Source organism: Macaca thibetana, chromosome 4 (genome assembly GCF_024542745.1).
Source record: "Macaca thibetana thibetana isolate TM-01 chromosome 4, ASM2454274v1, whole genome shotgun sequence".
Taxonomy (NCBI): Eukaryota; Metazoa; Chordata; class Mammalia; order Primates; family Cercopithecidae; genus Macaca; species Macaca thibetana.
Window position 1 is genome coordinate 96,774,034 of NC_065581.1, and position 12,007 is coordinate 96,786,040.

The following is a 12,007-nucleotide window of genomic DNA, read 5'->3' on the forward strand; positions in this document are numbered from 1 at the left end:
TACATGGTGGTAGGTAAGGGTTGAATTTTATTCTTTTGCATGTGGATGTCCAATTTCCCCAGCACCATTTGTTGAAAAGACTGTCCTTTTCCCATTGAATGGTCTTGGCATTTTTGTCAAACATCCTTTGACCATATATGTGAGAGTTTACTTCTCTCTACTTTATTATCTTGGTCTATATGTCTGTTGTTATACCAGTACCATATGGTTTTGATTATTTAGCATTGCAAGTTTAAAAAATCAGGAACTATGATGCCTCCAGGTTTGTTCTGCATTTTCAAGATTGTTTTGGCTACTTGGAGTCACCTGAGATTTCATACAAATTTTAGAATGGGTTTTTCTATTTCTGCAAAATTGTCATTGGGATTTTAATAAAGATTGCATTGAATTTGTAGAACACTTTGGGTAGTATTGACATCTTAACAACATTGTTTTCCAGTCCATGAAAATGGGATATGTTTCCTTTTACTTATGTCTTCTTTAGCTTTCAGCAGTATTTTGTAGTTTTTATTTTAACTTAACCTCTTTGGGTAAGCTAATTCCTAAGTATTTTATCCTCTTTGATGTTAATGGAGATAGGATTGCCAATGCAATATATATATATATTTTTTGAGACAGAGTCTTGCTTTGTCACACAGGCTGGAGTGCAGTGGCATAATCTTGGCTCACTGCAACCTCTGCCTCCAGGGTTCAAGCAATTCTCATGCCTCAGCCTCCTGAGTACCTGGGACTATAGGCACACACCACTACACCTGGATAATTTTTGTATTTTTAATAGACATGGGGTTTTGCCATATTGGCCAGGCAGGTCTTGAATTCCTGACCTCAAGTGATCTGCCCGCCTTCGTCTCCCAAAATACTGGGATTACAGAAGTGAGCCACTGTGCCCGACCCCCTGATTGCAATCTTAAATAAAATTTTCTATTCACGTTGTTCATTGTTAGTGTATAGAAATGCAACTGATTTTTGTGTTGACTTTATATCCTGCTACTTTGCCCACTTGTTTATTGGTTCTAACAGTTTTTTGTTTTGTTTTTTGCGTGTGTGTGTGTGTCAAATCTTTAAGGTTTTCCATGTGTAAAATTATATTATCTGTGAACAGACACAAATTTTACTTCTTTCTTTCCAATCTGAAAGTCTTCCAAATATTTCTCTTTCTTGCCTAATTGCTCTGACTAGAACTTCCAGTACTATGTTGAATAAATGTGATGAAAATGGGCATCCTTGCCTTGTTCCCGATTTTAGAGGAAAAGCATTCAGCCTTTCACCATTGAGTATGATGTTCACTGTGAATTTTTCATATACGGCTTTTTTTATGTTTAAGTAGTTTCTTTCTATTTGTTGTTGTTGCGACAGGGTCTCACTCTGTCACGTGGGCTGAGGTAGAGTGGCGCAATCATAGCTATCCACAGCCTCAAACTTCCAGGTTCAAGTGAGCTGCCCACTTCAGCCTCCTGAGGAGGTGCCACAGTTGTGTGCCACTATGTCTGCCGAATTTAAAATATTCTTTAGTAGAGACAAGGTCTCACTGTGTTGCCTAGGCATTACCTTCTATTCTTAGTTTGTTGAATGTTGTTTTTATAAAAGGATGTTGAATTTTTGTCAAATGCTTTTTCTGCATCAATTGAGATAGTTGTGTGTTGTTTTTCTTCATTTTGTTTTTGTTGTGTATTATACTGATCCATTTTTTGGGTGTTGAACCATCGCATTCCAGGAATAAATCCCACTTGGTTATCATGTCTAATCCTTTGAATATGCTGCTGAATTCAGCTTGCAAGTAGTTTTTGAGGATTTTTTGCATCAATATTCATAAAAATATTAGCCTATAGTGTTATTTTCTTTCTTTTTTTACAATTAGATATGAATTTATTTTTTTTTAAAGCAGAACATAAAATTATATAAACACTACAGTAACAAGTAAGAAAAAGCAAATAATGAAGAAAATCCATATATGTGGATCATGGAATTACAATACAATTTTTTTATAGCTTTCCTTTACCAATATGACATTTTTAAGACAAAAAATAAAAAGTATAAACTAGGCTGGGTGTGGTGACTCATGCCTGTAATCCCAGCACTTTGGGAGGCCGAGGAGGGCGGATCACCCGAGGTCGGGAATTCAAGACCAGCCTGACCAACATGGAGAAACCCCGTCTCTACTAAAAATACAAAATTAGCCTGGTGTGGTGGCACATGCCTGTAATCCCAGCTGCTCAGGAGGCTGAGGCCGGAGAATCGCCCGGGAGGCAGAGTTTGCCGTGAGCCGAGATCAGGCCAATGCACTCCAGCCTGGGCAACAAGAGAGAAACTCCATTTTGGGGCTTTGCTTGGCTTATCAGGGTAATGCCAACCTCAAAGAATGAGTTAGAAAGTGTTCCTTCAACTTCAGTTTTTTTTTTTTTTTGAAACGTTTGAGAAAGACTCCTATTAGTTCTTTTTCAAATGTTTGATAGAATTTACCAGTCAAGTCTTCAGGTCCTGGGCTTTCCTTTATTGGCAGATTTTGATTACTGATTCAATGACCTCTCTAATTACAAGTGTATTCAGATTTTCTATTTATTTTTAATTTAGTCTTGGTATGTTTTGTTTTTAGGAATTTGTTCGTTTCATTTAAGTTACCAAATTTGTTGGCATGCACTTATAGTATTATCTTAAAATACTTTCTATTTTTGTAGATTTGGTAATAATGTCTCTTCTTTCATTTTTGATTTTAGTAATGTGAGTCTTCTCTCTTTCTCTAGTCCATCTAGCTTAAGGTTTGTCAGTTTTGTTGATCTTTTCAAAGAACCAAATTTTGGTTTTATTGATTTTTCTCTATTTTTTTTCTATTCTCTATTTAATTTATTTTTTCTCTAATCTTTATTATTTCCTTCCCTCTGCTAGCTTTGGGTTTAGTTTGTTCTTTCTCTAGTACTTTAAGTTGTAAAGTTAGGTTGTTGATTTGAGGTCTTTTCAGACATGTAAGCATTTAGAACTATAAATGTCTCCCTTATCACTGCTTTCACTGAGTCTTATAAGTTTTGGCATGTTGCATCTTTGTTTTCAGTAGTATCTAAGTGTTTTCTAATTTGCCCTTTGATTTCTTCTTTCATCTATTTGTTGTTTAAGACTGTGTTGTTTAATTTCCACACATTTGTAAAATTTCTAGTTTTACTTGTGTTACTGATTTCTAATTTTATCCCATTATGATTAGAGGAGATACTTTTTATATCATCTATCTTTTTAAATCTATTGAGAGTCAATTGGTGGCCTAACCTGGAAAATGTCCCATGTTCTCTTGAGAAGAAAGTGTATGCTATTGTTGTTTGGAAGAATGTTTTCTATATGTCTGTTAGATATAGTTGATTTATTGTGTTATGTCCTCTGTTTACTTGCTTATATTCCATCTGTTTGTTCTATCCATTATTATGAGTGGAATACTAAAGTCTCCAATTATTATCATGGAACTATTTCTCTCTTCAATTCTGTCAGTTTTTGTTTCATATATTTGGATGGTTTGTCAGTAGATGCATAATTATTACATCTTCTTGCTGTATCAAAACTTTTATTAATATGTAATATCCTTCTTTGCTTCTTGTAATCTTTTTTGATTTAAAGTCTATTTTGTGAAGTGGGTAGGAGGGGCATTCCAAGATGGCCAAATAGGAACAGCTCCAGTCTGCAGCTTCCAGCATGATTGATGCAGAAGACAGGTGATTTCTGCATTTCCAGCTGAGGTACCTGGTTCATCTCATTGGGACTGGTTGGACAGTGAGTGCAGCCCACAGAGGGAGAGCTGAAGCAGGGCAGAGTGTCGCCTCACCCGGGCGAAGTTTGTAATAACAAACTTCTCTGAGCTAAAGGAGGATGTACAAACCCATTGCAAGGAAGCTAAAAACCTTGAAAAAGATTAGATGAATGGCTAAAGAGAATAAACAGTGTGGAGACGACATTAAATGACCTGATGGAGCTGAAAACTGTAGCATGAGAACTTCATGACACATGCACAAGCTTCAATAGCCAATTCGATCAAGTGGAAGAAAGGGTATCAGTGATTGAAGACCAAATTAATGAAATAAAGCAAGAAGACAAGGTTAGAGAAAAATGAGTAAAAAGAAATGAACAAAGCCTCCAAGAAATATGGGACTATGTGAAAAGAACAAATCTACGTTTGACTGGTGTACCTGAAAGTGATGGGGAGAATGGAACCAAGTTGGAAAACACTCTTTAGGGTATTATCCAGGAGAAGTTCCCCAACCTAGCAAGGCAGGCCAACATTCAAATTCAGGAAATACAGAGAACACCACAAAGATACTCCTCGAGAAGAGCAACCCCAAGACACATAATTGTCAGATTCACCAAGATTGAAATGAGGGCAAAAGTGTTAAGGGCAGCCAAAGAGAAAGGTCGAGTTACCCACAAAGGGAAGCCCATCAGACTAACAGTGGATCTCTTGGCAGAAACTCTACAAGCCAGAAGAGAGTGGGAGCCAATAGTCAACATTCTTAAAGAAAAGAATTTTCAACCCAGAATTTCGTATCCAGCCAAACTAAGCTTCATAAGTGAAGGAGAAATAAAATCCTTTATAGACAAGCAAATGCTAAGAGATTTTGTCACCACCAGGCCTGCCTTACAAGAGCTCCTGAAGGAAGAGCTAAATATGGAAAGAAATAACCAGTACCAGCCACTGCAAAAAGAGACCAAATTGTAAAGACCATTGATGCTATGAAGAAACTGCATCAATTAACAGGGAAAATAACCAGTGAATATCATAATGACAGGATCAAATTAACACATAACAATATTGACCTGAAATGTAAATAGGCTAAATGCCCCAATTAAAAGACACAGACTGGTAAATTGGATAAAAAGTCAAGACCCATCAGTATGCTGTATTCAGGAGACCCATCTCATGTGCAAAGACACACATAGGCTCAAAATAAAAGGATGGAGGAAGATCTACCAAGCAAATGGAAAGCAAAACAAAAACAAAAATAAAAAACAAACAAACAAAAAAACAACAAAAAAAGCAGGGATTGTAATCCTAGTATCTGATAAAACAGACTTTAAAACAACAAAGATCAAAAGAGACAAAGAAGGCCATTACATAATGATAAAGGGATCAATTCAACAAGAAGAGCTAACTATCCTAAATATATATGCACCCCATACAGAAGCACCCAGATTCATAAAGCAAGTTCTTAGAGACCTACAAAGAGACTTAGACTCCCACCCAATAATAATGGGGACTTTAACATCCCACTGTCAATATTAGACAGATCAATGAGACAGAAGGTTAACAAGGATATCTAGGACCTCAACTCAGCTCTGCACCAAGCAGACCTAATAGAAACCTACAGAACTCTCTACCCCAAATCAACAGAATACACGTTCTTCTCAGCACCACACAGCACTTATTCTAAAATTGACCACATAATTGGAAGTAAAGCACTCTTCAGCAAATGTAAAAGAACAGAAATCACAAGAAACTGTCTCTCAGACCACAGTGCAATCAAATTAGAACTCAGGATTAAGAAACTCACTCAAAACCACACAACTACATGGAAACTGAACAACTTGCTCATGAATCACTCCTGGGTAATTAATGAAATGAAGGCAGAAATAAAGATGTTCTTTGAAACCAATGAGAACAAAGACACAGCATACTAGAATCTCTGGGACACAGCTAAAGCAGTGTGTAGAGGGAAATTTATAGCACTAAATGCCCACAAGAGAAAGCAGGAAATATTTAAAATCGACACACTAACATCACAATTAAAAGAACTAGAGAAGCAAGAGCCAACAAATTCAAAAGCTAGCAGAAGGCAAGAAATAACTAAGATCAAAGCAGAACTGAAAGAGATAGAGACACAAAAAACCCTTCAAAAAAATCAATGAATCTAGGAGCTGGTTTTTTGAAAAGGTCAACAAAATTGATAGACCACTAGCAAGCCTAATAAAAAAGAAAAGAGAGAAGAATCAAATAGATGCAATAAAAAATGATAAAAGGGGTATCACCATTGATCTCAGAAATACAAACTACCATCAGAGAATACTATAAACACCTCTATGCAAATAAACTAGAAAATCTAGAAGAAATGGATAAATTCCTGTACACATACACCCTTCCAAGACTAAACCAGGAAGAAGTTGAATCTCTGAATAGACCAATAACAGGCTCTGAAATTGAGGTAATAATTAATAGCCTGTCAATCAAAAAAGTCCAGGATCGGATGGATTCACAGCCAAATTCTACCAGAGGTACAAAGAGGAGCTGGTACCATTCCTTCTGAAACTATTCCAATCAATAGAAAAAGAGGGAATCCTCCATAACTCATTTTATGAGGCCAACATTATCCTGATACCAAAGCCTGGCAGAGACACAACAAAAACCAGTTATTTTAGACCAATATCCCTGATGAACATCGATGCAAAAATCCTCAATAAAATAGTGGCAAACCAAATCAAGCAGCACATCAAAAAGCTTATCCACCAGGATCAAGTGGGCTTCATCCCTGGGATGCAAGGTTGGTTCAACATATGCAAATCAATAAATGTAATTCCACATAAACAGAACCAATGATGAAAACCACATGATTATCTCAGTAGATGCAGAAAAGGCCTTCAACAAAATTCAACAGCCCTTCATGCTAAAGGCTGTCAATAAACTAGGTAATGATGGAATGTATCTCAAAATAATAAGAGCTATTTATGACCAACCCACAGCAGATATCATACTGAATGGGCAAAAACTGGATGCATTTCTTTTGAAAACTGGCACAAGACAGGGATGCCCTCTTTCACCACTCCTATTCAACATAGTGTTGGAAGTTCTGGCCAGGGCAATCAGGCAAGAGAAAGAAATAAAGGGTATTCAGTTAAGAAAAGAGGAAGTCAAATTGTCCTTGTTTGCAGATGACATGATTGTATATTTAGAAAACCCCATCATCTCAGCCCCAAATCTCCTTAGGCTGATAAGCAATTTCAGCAAAGTCTCAGGATACAAAATCAATGTGCAAAAATCACAAGCATTCCTATATACCAGTAACAGACAAACAGAGAGCCAAATCATGGGTGAACTCCCATTCACAATTGCTACAAAGAGAATAAAATACCTAGGAATCTAACTTACAAGGGATGTGAAGGACTTCTTCAAGGAGAACTACAAACCACTGCTCAGCGAAATAAAAGAGGATACAAATGAATGGAAGAATATTGCATGCTCATGAATAGGAAGAATCAATATCGTGAAAATGGCCATACTGCCCAAAGTAATTTCAATGACTTTCTTCACAGAATTGGAAAAAAACTGCTTTAAAGTTCACGTGGAACCAAAAAGAGCCCACACTGCCAAGACAATTCTAAGCAAAAAGAACAAAGCTGGAGGCATCACACTACCTGACTTCAAACTATACTACAAGGCTACAGTAACCAAAACAGCATGGTTTTGGTTACTGGTACCAAAACAGAGAGATAGATATATAATGGAACAGAACAGAGGCCTCAGAAATAACACCACACATCTACAACCATCTGATCTTTGACAAATCTGACAAAAACACGCAATGGGGAAAGGATTATCTATTTAATAAATGGTGTTGGGAAAACTGGCTAGCCATAAGTAGAAAGCTGAAAATGGATCCCTTCCTTACACCTTATACAAAAATTAATTCAAGATGGATTAAAGACTTAAATGTTAGACCTAAAACCATAAAAACTCTAGAAGAAAACCTGGGTAATAGCATTCAGGACATAGGCACGGGCAAGGACTTCGTGACAAAAACACCAAAAGCAATGACAACAAAAGCCACAATAGACAAATGGGATCTAATTAAACTAAAGAGCTTCTGCACAGCAAAAGAAACTACCGTCAGAGTGGACAGGCAACCTACAGAATGGAAGAAAATTTTTGCAATCTTCCCATCTGACAAAGGGCTAATATCCAGAATCTACAAAGAACTCAAACAAATTTACAAGAAAAAAAAAACAAACAACCCTATCAAAAAGTGGTAACAGGATGTGAACAGACACCTCTTAAAAGAAGACACTGATGCCACCAACAGACACGTGAAAAAATGCTCATCATCACTGGTCATCAGAGAAATGCAAATCAAAACCACAATGAGATACCATCTCACACCAGGTAGAATGGCAATCATTAAAAAGTCAGGAAACAACAGATGCTGGAGAGGATGTAGAGAAATAGGAATGCTTTTACACTGTTGGTGGGAGTGTAAATTAGTTCAGCCATTGTGGAAGACAGTGTGGCACTTCCTCAAGGATCCAGAACTAGAAATAACATTTGACCCAGCAATCACATTACTGGGTATATACCCAAAGGATTATAAATCATTCCACTATAAAGACACATACACATGTATGTTTATTGCAGCACTATTCACAATAGCAAAGACTTGGAACCAACACAAATGTCCGTCAATGATAGACTGGATTAAGAAAATGTGGCACATATACACCATGAAATAATGTGCAGCCATAAAAAAGATGAGTTCATGTCCTTTGCAGGCACATGATGAAGCTGGAAACCATCATTCTCAGCAAACTATCACAAGGACAGAAAACCAAACACTGCATGTTCTCACTCATAAGTGGGAATTGAACAATGAGATCACTTGGACACAGGGTGGGGAACATCACACACCAGGGCCTGTCGGGGGGTTGGTGGCGTGGGGAGAGATAGCATTAGGAGAAATACCTAATGTAAATGATGAGTTGATGGGTGCAGCAAACCAATATGGCATGTGTATACATATGTATCAAACCTGCACGTTGTGCACATGTACCCTAGGACTTAAAGTACAATAATAATAATAATAATATCTATTTTATATATCAGTATAGCCACCAGTGCTTTCTTTTAATTACTATTTGCATAGAATGTCTATTTTAATTCTTTCACTTTCAATCTGTTTGTCTTTGAAGCTAAACTGAGTCTTGTAGATAGCATTTAGTTGAATCATGTGTTTTTATCCATTCTGCCAATCTCTGCCTTTTGATTACAGAGTTTAAGCTATTTACACCTAAAATGACTACTGAAAAGGAGGGGCTTACTTTTGTCATTTTGCTATTCATTATCTAGCTTCTAAAAATTCCTGTTTCTGCATTACAGTCTTCTTTTGTGTTTAGTTGACTTTTCTTGGTAGTGAAATGTTTAAATTCCTTTCTCATTTTTTGTGTATATTCTATAGCTATTTTATTTGTGATTACCATGGAGAGTACATTTATACCCTAAAGTTACAACACTAATTGGAATTTATATTAACTTAACTTCCATAACATACAAAAACTCTGTTCTTTTACAGCAGCACCCCCACCTCTTTTAGTTGTTGATGTTACAGAATTACATCTTTATACATTGTGTGCCCCAAAACATAAACTGATAATTAATTTAAATGCATTATTTTCTTAAATTATGTAGAAAACAAAATATTTTACAAACCATTGCTACAGTAATATTAGCTTTTATAATTGCCCAAGTATTTATCTTTATTCAATCTTTATTTTTTCATACAGGTTTGAGTTACTTTTAGTTACTGTATAGTAACCTTTTTCAGGGAATGTCTAGGGTAATAAACTCCTTCAGCTTTTCCTTATGAGAAATTTTCTGATTATTTTATTGAGGATCCCTGGTATATGATGAGTTATTTCTCTTTTTTTCTTTTCAGGATTTATTTTCTCTTTATCTTTGCCTTTAAAAAGCTTGATTACAATGTGTATTGGTAGGGGTTTTTTTTTTGGTTTTTAGTTGATTTTACTTGGAGTTTATTGATCTTCAGGGATGTTTATATTCATGACTTTCATCAAACTTGGGACATTTTCAGCTATTATTCCTTCAAATAATCTTGCTGTCCCATTTTTTTCTCCTTCTGAAACTCCCACAGTGTGTATGTTGGTTTGCTTGCTGGCATCTCACAGGTCCCTTAGGCTCTGTTCACCTTTCGCTCATATTTTTTTCTTTCTCTTTCTCAGACTTGATAACTTCCTTTGTCACACCTTTAAGTTCATGGATTCTTTCTTCTGCTTGTTCAAACCTGCCTTTGAATATCTCCAGTAAATTTTTAATTTTAGTTATTGTACTTTTCAATTCCAGATATTTTTGGCTTATTTTTAGCTTTTCTATTTCTTTATGGATATTTCCATTTTGTTCATTCATTATTTTCTTGACTCTCCTTCATATCTTCCTTTAGTTCTCTGAGTATCTTTAAGATAGTGGTTTAGTTATTTTAAAGTCTTTGTCTAGGAAATCTTCCATTAGGTCTTTAAAAGATACTTTATATTGATTTATTATTTTCCTTTAAATGGGCCATACTTTTCTGTTTCTATGTATGTATTATGATTTTTTTGTTGAAAACTAGACTTTTGAATCTAATAAGTTGACTTTCTCTGCCTTGTATCTCTGGTTGGCCCTAGGTCGAAGAGAATTTCCTGACAATCAGCTCCTGTACACCTGCATCACTAAGCAGGGAGGTCTCCAGTTTTCTATTCTGCCCCCAAGCTTTCTTATCAGCACCTGGTAGAAGTCTATGAAAAAATCTTATCAATAAATGTAACCTTTCTCCCTCCCACCCTGGGTCTGGACCTCCTAGCTATGCCACACTGTCATGCTAACCCACACTTGGCCTTTATGAATTGAGATGGGGTTTTGCTGTGTTGCCCAGGCTGGTCTTGAAGTCCTGAGCTTAAGCAATCCACCTGCCTGGGCCTCTCAAAATGTTGGGATTACAGGAGTGAGCCACCTTGCCAGGCCTTTGCTGAATTCTTACCAATTTATGTGGCAGTTCTCTCCTATGCTCTGCCAAAAGTAAAATTGTTTATGTGTTCTGTTTCTCTTTGTTGGGATTTGTTCTTCTTTAGAATTCAGTTTGCTTTAATTGCAACCTCTGATCCCTTGTTGGGATAAACAAAAGTTATGTTTTTGTAGATTATCAATTTTTTCCACACTGTTAGTGTAGAAGTGACATTCTCTTGTGTTTCTATAGTCTAAGCAGTAGTGAAACTCTCCAGCGTTTACTTCTTTTTTCTTTCTTTCTTTCTTTCTTTTTTTTTCTGAGGTGGAGTCTCGCTCTGTCGCCCAGGCTGGAGTGCAGTGGCATGATCTTCACTCACTGCAACCTCTGCCTCCTGGTTTCAAGTGATTCTCTTGTCTCAGCCTCCCAAGTACCTGAGATTACAGGTGTCTGCCACCACGCCTGGCTAATTTTTTTCTATATTTAGTAGAGATGGGGTTTTGCCATGTTGGCCAGGCTAGTCTCAAACTCCCGACCTCGGTTGATCCACCTGCCTCGGCCTCCCAAAGTGCTGGGATTATAGGCATAAGCCACCACGCCCGGCCTCCAGCATTTACTTCTAATGCTTCACTCATTCAGGAAATATGATTGAATTTATACTGCTAAGGCACCAACTGGGGATAAATGGTGACTAATAAATAAGTGAATATGATTTGGAGAAAAAATTGACAGGAATTAATGTTAATTTAGATGAAAGGACGAAGAAAGGCAAGAGACCAAGAAAGGTGAGAGATGAGAAGGTGGGGTGGGGGGCGGGGGTCAATGAACAGTGAGAAAGCTGTAGGCCAAGTGATTGGTCTGCATGTGGCAGAAGAGTTGTAAAGAGGAGAGCTGTGACAAAGTGATCTTGGAATGACTGGCTGTAGTCCAAGGGAGTAGTATTTGTATTAAGATTTTTTGAAGTGCACAGTTTCTGGTAATGACAATGTCTGCAGTACAGTCATTAGAGTGGGTGGCTGTGGTATTGGGGAAAAAATGAGGAAGATAAGAAACTTAGAGGCCAGAATGTTTATGGTTTGCCCAAGTGGGTGTTGAAATCACCACTGATGATATCAGAAAGAGAATAAGGGAAGAAGACTGTAAGCCATGAGTTAACATTTTTTTTTTTTTTTCCTGAACAAAAGGGTTGAATGGAAGGTTGATAGGGGCAGAGCTGAATGCTTTGAGTGTCAGGAAACAAGGAGTTTGCAAGGGCAGGGAAGGAAGGGCCTAGAAGTGAC

General features: G+C 37.0%; 1 protein-coding gene across 1 annotated transcript in view; it reads right to left on the reverse strand.

Moving 5' to 3' along the window:
- The window catches only part of CCNC (cyclin C), a 165,886-nt gene extending 155,389 nt beyond the window's left edge, over window positions 1-10,497 (reverse strand). Inside the window, exon 1 of the mRNA XM_050786601.1 lies at window positions 10,488-10,497. The gene's annotated coding sequence lies outside the window, so the exon portion shown is untranslated. The remainder of the gene's footprint in view (window positions 1-10,487) is intronic.
- Window positions 10,498-12,007: the final 1,510 nt, after the last annotated feature.